This window comes from Telopea speciosissima, chromosome 7 (genome assembly GCF_018873765.1).
Source record: "Telopea speciosissima isolate NSW1024214 ecotype Mountain lineage chromosome 7, Tspe_v1, whole genome shotgun sequence".
Lineage (NCBI taxonomy): Eukaryota > Viridiplantae > Streptophyta > Magnoliopsida > Proteales > Proteaceae > Telopea > Telopea speciosissima.
Genome location: NC_057922.1, coordinates 61,928,019 through 61,938,034, shown reverse-complemented (window position 1 = coordinate 61,938,034; position 10,016 = coordinate 61,928,019).

Sequence of the window (10,016 nt, the reverse complement as noted above, 5' to 3'; positions counted from 1 at the left end):
CATGTCGATCTGATTAACAAAAACATATAAAGGAACTTGAGAAAAAGAAAAGAACACCACGATTCAGAGATTCGCTTTTGGTAGGTCTATGGTTTTTTGACTTTTCTTCTGGTATCGGGAATTTCAGTTAAGACTTAAACCACTTCAACCAGGTGGAGGAGGAGCTTCTCTTTGCGCCATCTATGTCTCTCAGTCTTTTTCTCTCTCTCTTTTTTGCTAGTTTGCTTGTTCGAAAATAGTCCAAGACCCTAAATGGATCAGATAGAGCACAAGTACATTGATGTAAGAGGGTTGAAGCTTCATGTCGCCGAGATAGGAACCGGTTGGGATTCAATGCATTTCATTTTGTTTTTCTTGATTCAAATTCCAACTCCAACCCCAATCTCCCTCCCAAAAAAAAAAAGCACCTTTATTTTGGGTTCCCAGAGATCTGGTATTCGTGGCAGCACCAGATGATCGTCGTTGCCAATGCCGGATTCAGGGCACTAGCACCCTATTTCAAAGGCTATGGCCTCTCCCAGCAGCCCCATTAACCTGAGAAGGCCTCATTCAAAGACCTCATTGAAGATCTCCTTGCCATTCTCGACTCCTCCTCCAATATTCCCAAGGTATCTCATTTCAGTTGTGAAATACAAATTCAATTTCTATTTCTGGTTCTGTCAACGGCAACGAAGGGATTTATACGTTAATTTTAAGTGTATAAAATTAATGGGTTCCCATCAAAAGGTAAGCAGAGATTGAAGATATCCAATGATTCTTGGTGGGTTCTGTGCATCTGAGCTTGAATTTTCTACCTCTATTAAATCGGAGTTTGATAGTTCTTCAAAAAGAGGAGAAGAAACAGTATCTTCTTCTTTTAATGCCTTCATAATTAGTTTGTGTTGTTCCTTGTTAATTCCTCCATTTTTGCAGGTTGAAGCCCAAAATGTATCCGAACAATCCAGTCCTCTGGAGTTAACACTCAGGAAGACTCCGTCCTTTCTAGACCTCATAGAGACAAGCTGTCTAGAGGAAGGAATCTTAGTCGAAGTAACGTAGATTCCGAGAAGGGAAGAGTGAGGAGAGAACATGAGTGGGGGCGGTGAGATGGGTTGCATTGGCAGTAGGGTTGGGGCGGAGTTGAAGGAGGAGGAGGAGGAGGAGGAGAGGAAGAAGATGAATATGAAGAAGAAGAAGAAGGGGTATTATAGTCTTTTTAAACATTTAACAGTCCTTTTTAATGGAATGGGTACGGTTGATAGAATTTTGTTAATACAGGGGAGGGGAGAGTCATTACTCAATACCCAGGGGAGGGGTTTGTCATTAGAGCATAATCGAGGGGAGGGGGTAATTTACTCTATATTTTTCTTTTTTATCAAAAAAACGTATCAAGTGCATGCGGCTGGGGAAGCTTCAGGCGCTGTGTATCTGCCACCTGTCCAGTCTCCATCAGTCCCTCTCTTCCCTTGTTCCATCTGACCGTACAGATTGTTTTTATGGAGATAACTTTATGAACCAAAAAAAAAAGTGGAGATAACTTTATGAACCAAAAAAAAAAATGGAGATAACTTTATGAGTAAATTACTCCCCCCTCCCCTCGATTATGCTTGAATGACAAACCCCTCCCCTGGGTATTGAGTAATAACTCTCCCCTCCCCTACATTAACAAGATTCTATCAACCGTATCCATTCCGTTAAAAATGGCTGTTAAGTGATGACGTCACCCAAAATATTTTAATTTAAACTCCAAAATGCTCTTATTTTTTTAATATATCAATAATACCCTCTGTGATATACCAATAATACCTCTTAATAACAATAGACAAAATGACCTAAAATCTCTTCTTCTTCCTTTCGTTCGAACATTCCATGGGTACTGTTCATTTGGCTCTTTCTCTTTCTCCATCCACGAGCCTAAAGTCCCAAATCCTCTGTTCGCCTCAGCATTTCCATCTCCATCTCCTCTGCAACTTGGTGAAGCTAATCAAAGGCCCGACGAGCAAGTAACAGGTACACTTCTATCTGTTCCTCTTTCCTCTTATTTCTTCTCCTCCTCCTCCGGCAGTGGCCGTGATGGTGGTCACTGCTGCTCTTACTCATCTTCTTCTCTGGCATTGGCATTGAGCCAGTTATAGAATTTTTGTTTCTGCTTTTTTTAATCTTATTTGTTTATTCTCCGAGTAAAGTAGGCACATTATTTTCGTGGATTTCATCATTTTTTTCATAAATTAAACAAAATTTTTATTCCCCCCCTGATTTCATGTTAGAGTGCCTAAACAACTTGGCGACGATCTCTTAGGACTTTAAAAATCGCCTTGTTACGTGAGCAGCGACGATGCTTGACAACTCCTGTACCAATTTCCTTAAGCTGGAACTCCACCGTAGTCATCATCTTCCTCTCCGTTATTATCATCAATTGCTTCTTCACCATCTCCACCGCTCATTCTAAGATCAGTAGTACTCCTCTCATCTTCTTCTTTCGCTTCCTGTTTTTGAATCGACGCCGTTTCCATCCACCCCAAGCCGAACCAACGAACGCAAGATAAACAGAACCCACAAATGGAAAAAGAAATTTATCCTCACCAAACCAAGTTTTCCCTCGGAGATTTTTCGTTGCAAGGTAGGAGATAAAAATATAAATGGGATGAAAGAAAGAAAATTTGGGTTCCTCTGACATTGAGGAGAAACCAAAGAAAGAAGACGATTGTTAACGATAACATGCTTCAATCAATCAATCTACAAGAAGGTCTTCTTCAAAAGGCGCTCTCGCTCTCTTTTTCTTCTTGTTAATCCTCTTGTCTTCACTAACATGGAGGAGACACAAAAAGATTGAACTTTTACCCATAGAATTTTGCCTTACAATAATTGTTGCGTCAAGAAATCGTCGAGCGGTCCTGCAAGTGCCGTCACCTGCAAGTGGACCAAGGGGTCAACAGAGAGAACCGGTGTGGTTCCGGCCTAGGGCTCTTCGATGCCAAAGTTAGATCTCCTGAGCAAACAGATGAATAGTGATTATTCAATATGAGTTTAGATGTCCCCGATGGGGTTGTGTACCTTGCCTTTTATAGTAGTGTATGGCGGTGTGGAGAGTCCTAGTTTGATGGCAAGTGTATTGTTGAGTGGATAGAGGCTCTGGGTAACGGGGCTCTATCCTGATTGGCCATCTCTCCGCGGGAGGGAGTGTCCTGGTGGTATCAAGATCTTTGGCGGATAGATACCCGCGTGTGGTGATAACGTCATTGGTGCTTGAATCCGTCTGGGTGACATGACTTCTAAGCGGTGGCCTAGAGTCCTGGTGGTGACATGAGTCAGTAGTGACACGATTGGATCATAGGTGAGTGGCCCCGGTGTCCGTGTACATCATGTTTGCATCCACGATGCCGCGCCTGGGTGAGAGGCCGGGCTTGGGTGCAGGCCGCGCACGGGTGGGACCCCCGGTTGGTTCTCCTTGGTTCTGGAGCGGGTCACTCTATGACACGTGGCAGCCGTTGATTGATCCGGTGAATCTTGGATGTATCAATAATGAAAGAGGGAAAAGGGCAAAGAGAACAAACCCTAAGAAAACAACCTTTTAAGTTTTATCCCTTCTCCAAGTTCCAGCTCCAACCTTGAACAAAGACCTTTCCTTACTTTCTATGGATTTCAGATTACTTCTTTAATCATGGCTAATCTGTATTGTACTCTGCTCAATACACACTGAAAAAGAAACATATTTAGGGTTATGCACTCCCCAAAACAAGGTTCTCTTGAAGCTCTTCCGTTGTGGTCATATGCATGTTCACCTTGAGGGGAGTTGCAGGTCCAAGCGAGCCGAGATGGGATGGGAGTCGTAGGTCCAAGCTGAGAAGGGATGGTAGTTGCAGGTCCAAGCCGATTTGGGAGGGGAGTTGCAGGCGGTTTCACATTCCTCAACTTCGACTTTCTCTCTTCCAAGGGTTGAAGACCACAGGGAAAGGAGAAAGAAGTAGAATGAATAGATTTGTTCTAGGGTACACAATGTTTTAACACTTAACTTTACAGGGTAATATGGTCTTTTTAAAACACTTAACTCTTAGAGGGTAATATGATTTTTTTAATACTTAACTCTCAGAGGGTAATGTGGTCTTTTTCCATCATTAAACAGTCATTTTTCACGGAATGAATACGGTTGATAGAATCTTGTTAATGCAGGGGAGGGGAGAGTTATTACTCAATATCCAGGGGAGGGGTTTGTCATTCGAGTATAATCAAGGGGAGGGGGGAGTAATTTACTCTAACTTTATCTACCAAATTGACGTGGTCGACGTTACCGTTATCATTCGTATCATTGCACATGCTAAATTACGGTAATACTCAATGCACATAACTATCATATAATCATGGTTTGAGGTATCGGTATCGTATCATTTGCATCCGTTGATACATAACAATTTTATTAATCATTGATTGTATCAATGACATGATTCGGAGAAGGGGTAAAACAATCAAAAATCCTGTTTTTTTAAAAGAATCAGCCCAAATTTGAAATCCAGACCGGCTGATAAAAAATAAATCAAAATCGACCCAAACTGTAGAAATATAATACGAATCAACCTGAGTATGTGACCTTTTCTTTTTTTTTTTTAAATCTTTTTAAGTTTTAAATCATAATGAGCAATCAACTAATTCGATTATCTCTTTACCTGTTTTTTTAACCCATTTATAGGTACAACTCATGATTTCTAACTTGTACGCCGCGTTGCCACCTCCCCTCCGAGCATCGGTCAGTCGATCATTACAAACCAAATGCGGTTGTTAAATATATAACAAAAACTGAATAGAAATTACTAAAACTGCATTGTTTATAAAACGATTATGATTTTGAGTGATTCTTATTTGTTGCGATTTTGATTTCTAACTTGCAAAATATGCACCGAACGGACCCAAATTGTATAATAAAAAAGGTAACCGTTTTGACTCAAATGCCCATGTTTTCTCGTCTGCTCATAACCAAAATGAATGGCTATTTCTGTAATTTTAGTCACTATCACGAACTACACTATCTATAACACCACTTATTCCGTCACGAGTGGCCATCACTGTCGGAACTCGGAATCAGACGATTTGAATTGACCAAAATGCCCATATGTTTCATCATCAGTTTAAGAACAAAAAAAAGTGTCGTCTTCTTCATCGAGCTTAGCAGAGGTGAAAGAATCTTCCTTAGTAGTGATACTATGCCGTTGTCATGGAATTTGTAGGACTAAAATGCCTTTCGTCCAAAGTAAAAATTTTTACAATTATCACCCCAAAAACTTTCATATCTACTATTACCCCCCTTACCCCCCAAAAAAAACTTTCAAACAACTGCTACCCTCCCCTGTTGCATACTAATGACTAAGTGACCCCCACCGTTACAGCCCCGTAACGGAGGGTGTTAGTAGTGATACCGTGCCGTTGTCATAGAATTTGTAGGACGAAAATGCCTTTCGTCCAAAGTGAAATAAAACAATCTTCAAAGGGTTATTTTTTTGTTGGGTTAAATTCTGGGTGCATTTTAGGGGTACGTGTATTTAATCCTTTTATCTTGATGGGTTAAATTCTGGCGTGTACATACGCCAGACACAGCACACAGGCTAGAAGTAAAAGGCCGCACTTTTTGTCCTTTCTACCTTTTCAGTGGGTGGTGTTGGGCTGTGTTTGGACACATGTAGATGTAAAGGTGTCAAAATCAAATCGAAACCGTTTACTGAAACTGAATCGAATCGTTTAAACCGAAACTATGAAACCATTTAATAAATGGTTAGGTTATGGTTTCAAAATCGAGGCCGTTTAGCTAAACGTTTTGAACTGAACCGAATAAACCGTTTTAACACTCTTAAATGTACATAAATGTGCCGAAAGTAAGTAGAAATAGTTTATCGAACCGAACCGTTTAATAAATGGTTTGGTTATGGTTTCAAAGTTGAGACCGTTTAGTTAAACGATTTGAATCGAACTGAACCAATTACACCAAAATCGAATCGATTAACACCCTTAGGTACATACCACGCCCAACAACCAATTAGCGTTCTTTTTTCCATTTTTTTTTCTAAAACGTGAAATTTGTTTTGATCATCTCGAGAGGTGGGGACACTATCAACAATGCACCCATGGGATCGGACTTTATCCTTTTATTAATTGCACCTTTCTATTGTAGGATTCATCATCCACAATGCCCATTGGTGGGAAACTGCATTTTCTTTTTTTTTTTGTGGTCTATCCTACTCAAGGGCCCATAGGCCAACTACAAGCTAAGGGGAAGGCTAAGACAAGCCCACAATCTACAACTAAGGGGGGAGGGGGAGAAGGGGAGAAATGTGCCCTTTTTTTTTTGGCACAATATGCAATCCAGGAGAATCGATCCCTTGACCTCTTGGGGGGCATGCACCAACTTGCAATGCCACCAACCAACCGAGCTAACGGTTATTTGCGGAAACTGCATTTGACGTCGTGGGAACTTCTCTCTTTTTCTTATTCAAAAGTCATGTAAATCAATAAATGTAGTTATAATAAGTAAGTTTTGCTCACTAAAAAAGGGAAAAGTATAGTAAAAAATAAAGATCTAAGTGTATTCATTGTCATTCAAAATGGGTCTTAAATCCATGCCACCGATAGAGTTTTATAAATTTAATGAGAGTTATGGTAGACTTTCTCTTAAAAATATAATATAATATTACAAGTGGATCCCTCCCCCTTAGGTAGTTTATTAATTGTATATGGCAATTATAAGTGACTTTCTTCATAAAAGATTTTACTTTTCAAACCAATAAGAGATTATTTTTCTTGTTGGTAACAATAGTTTTTATATCTAACCAAAAAAACAATAGTTTTTATAGATTTTTTTTTTAAATTATTGAATTTGAGGCCAAAATTAATCAATTTTGAAAAAAGGAAAAAGATTGGTACGCTGCCTTTGTACTGATTCCTTTATACCCTTCACATAATAAATAGTAGGACCCACATTAGTATTTCTCTCTCGTATTCTAGCCATGTGAGCCTCATGGGGATGATATCATTTTCTATCCCTTCATTGCTTGTAGTGTGTACAGATTCTTTTATACCCTTCATATAATAAATAGTAGGACCCACATTGGTATTTCTCTCTCGTATTCTAACCTGGTGAGCCTCATAGGGATGATACCATTTTCTACAAGCAATGAAGGGATAGAAAATGGTTACACTATTTGCATAGGGGAACCCTTTCCCTTTAAAAAATGACAATCAAGAAAAGAGGGATGCTCTAGTTTTACATCTTTTACCCAATTTACTACATGTGTAGTTCAACTTTAAAACTATGTAAGGCAACATTGAACATTTTTCCCCCCATAAAGAATACTATATTCTTTATAGGAGAGGGTTTTTTGCCTTGCAGTGTGGCCTCTCTGCCAATGCGGGGGCCAATTATAGCATGCACAAGAGCCTCAACAGGGGTGGGATTTCCACCTTTCATTGGGATAGAACAATCATTTTGACTTTGATTGAAACTATAGTTGAAAAATCAAGTTTTGACTCGGGCAAGTTAACCTGAGTCGGGTAAAAAACAATTACAAAACTTTGTCAAGAGTCATGAAGACTTGCCTATGTTTAAGAAATGACAAGACCAAGTCCGAGTCAATATAAGTTTCGAATGACTCTTTGTTTTTTTTTTTTTCCTCCTAAATCATGTGAAACTCATCAAGTCATTTTTTTTTATTGAGCCATATACTATTCATAGACCATAAGTTTAATCTACAACTAAACAAAATCACGAATTTTTGTTTGCTATCTTTAATATTAGTCCATTTTTCCCTTCTCACTTGTGAAGCAATCATAGCCCCAATCTCTCTTCAATTGGAGAAGTAGAAGAAGAAAAAAAATGATTCGTCCTGATTAGATTTGACTGACCTGAATCACCAGGTTTTGAAAAGGACGAATTGGATCTAAAAACATGGTTTTTCCAACAATGCTTGAAACATGTATTATTATGTAATGTTTTCTTATATATATATATATATATATATATATATATATATATATATATATATATATATATATTTATTATGAAGTAGCTTGAGAAAATTAGATAAGAGGTGTGGTATGGTTTAGTTTTAGTTATTTTAGCTGGCAATTTTAATATATATGTTCAACTTTAGACTAATTAATTAATTTAACGATTTTAAAATACGGTTCAAAGTATTACATTGAGAGAGAAAAAAAAAAGAGTGAAAGAAATATGAAGGAAAGAGAGAATAAATATACAAACGAAAAAGAGATTCCTAAATGAAAACAACAAGTGGAAAAGGGCAAATTAGCAAATGCCATTCCTTTGACTTATGTCTATGCCACTGAATTTTAAAATATTCAATTAATTGATTTAAAATTAAATCTAAGATAAAAATAGTCAAATATATTGTGTGATTACGAGGGATTATGGGTTGCATGTAAGTAATCTCTATTACTTTATATGAAATTATCTAAAGGAAAAGGTTCTCTAAGCCAGCGGCGAAGGGTATGCTAGCACCCTCTCTACCCCGAATTCATGACATCATTCCATCTCCAATCACTGATGTGTTCCTCTATTGCCGTTTGTTCAGATAAACTTCTCCCATATTAAATATGGGTAGAAGATTACTGCTAGGCTGTATGGCCTCAACATAAATGTGGGGGTCAATGTGCAAAGACATCAACAAAGGTGAGATTTTTCATTTAAGGAGGCAGAGCGGTCATTTCATGCGTTCCTATGTCTAGGCACGGACTGCAAATCTTTTTTACATTCAATATAGATCAAGATACATGCATTGGTAAATGTAATTTGTTTTCTTAAGATTTAAGAAGACCTTGAATCTAATGAGGGGCTGAGGGCCCTCAAAAGATTATTTTCCTCATTAGATAATATTGTTTTCTTATGCATTTATAAACCTTTAAAATAAGGGGACAGTTTTCATACACGGTTAAGTTGGGCAGTTTTGAAGGTCCTTCTATTTAACCGTGTATGAAATCTTTGGCCTTTTTAAAGGTCCTTCTATTTCAGACTTTGCGTACTTAATTACTCACCATGCCTTATCCAAGAGGCAGAATTTTGTGATAATCGGAAACAGTGAAGATCTCTCTATATTCTTTTCTTAATATATATTTCTTTTTCTATAAATAAAAAACAGTATCAAGGGCAAGTCTTGTAATAAAGTCTACCCACCTCTATTAAATACCCTTAGATAGGTTACTTCATGGTAAGGCGACCTAGATTGGTCACCCAAGTCACTACCCAAATCATAATCACAATGCGGCTGGGGTAGCTTCAGGCGCTGTGTATCTGCCACCTGTCTAGTCTCCATTAGTCCCTCTGTTCCCTGGTGGTTCCATCTGACCGTACAGATTGTTTTTATGGAGATAACTTTATCAACCAAAAAAAAGTGGAGATAACTTTATCTACCAAATTGACGTGGTCGACGTTACTGTTATCATTCGTATCATTGCACATGTTAAATTACGGTAATACTCAACGCACATAAGTATCATATAATCATGGTTTGAGGTCGATATCGTATCATTTGAATTCGTTGATACATAACGATTTTATTAATCACTGATCGTATTAATGACATGATTTAGAGAAGGGGTAAAACAATCAAAAATCCTGTTGTTTGAAGAGAATCAGCCCAAATTTAGAATCCAGATCGGCTGAGTCTCAATCAATCAAAAGCGATCAAAAATAAATCAAAATCGACCCAAACCGTAGAAATATAATATGAATCAACCTGACTATGTGACCTTTTTTTCTATCTTCTTAAGTTTTAAATCATAATGAGCAATGACCTAATTCGATAATCTCTTTACCCCTTTATAGTTACAACTCATGATTTCTAACTTGTACGCCGCGTTGCCACATCCCCTTCGAGCATCGATCAGTCAATCATTACAAACCACATGCGATTGTGAATTACATAACAAAAACTGAATAGAAACTACTAAAACTGTATTGCATATAAAACTATTATGATTTCGAATGATTTTTATTTGTTACGATTTTGATTTCTAACTTGTAAAATGTGCACCGAACA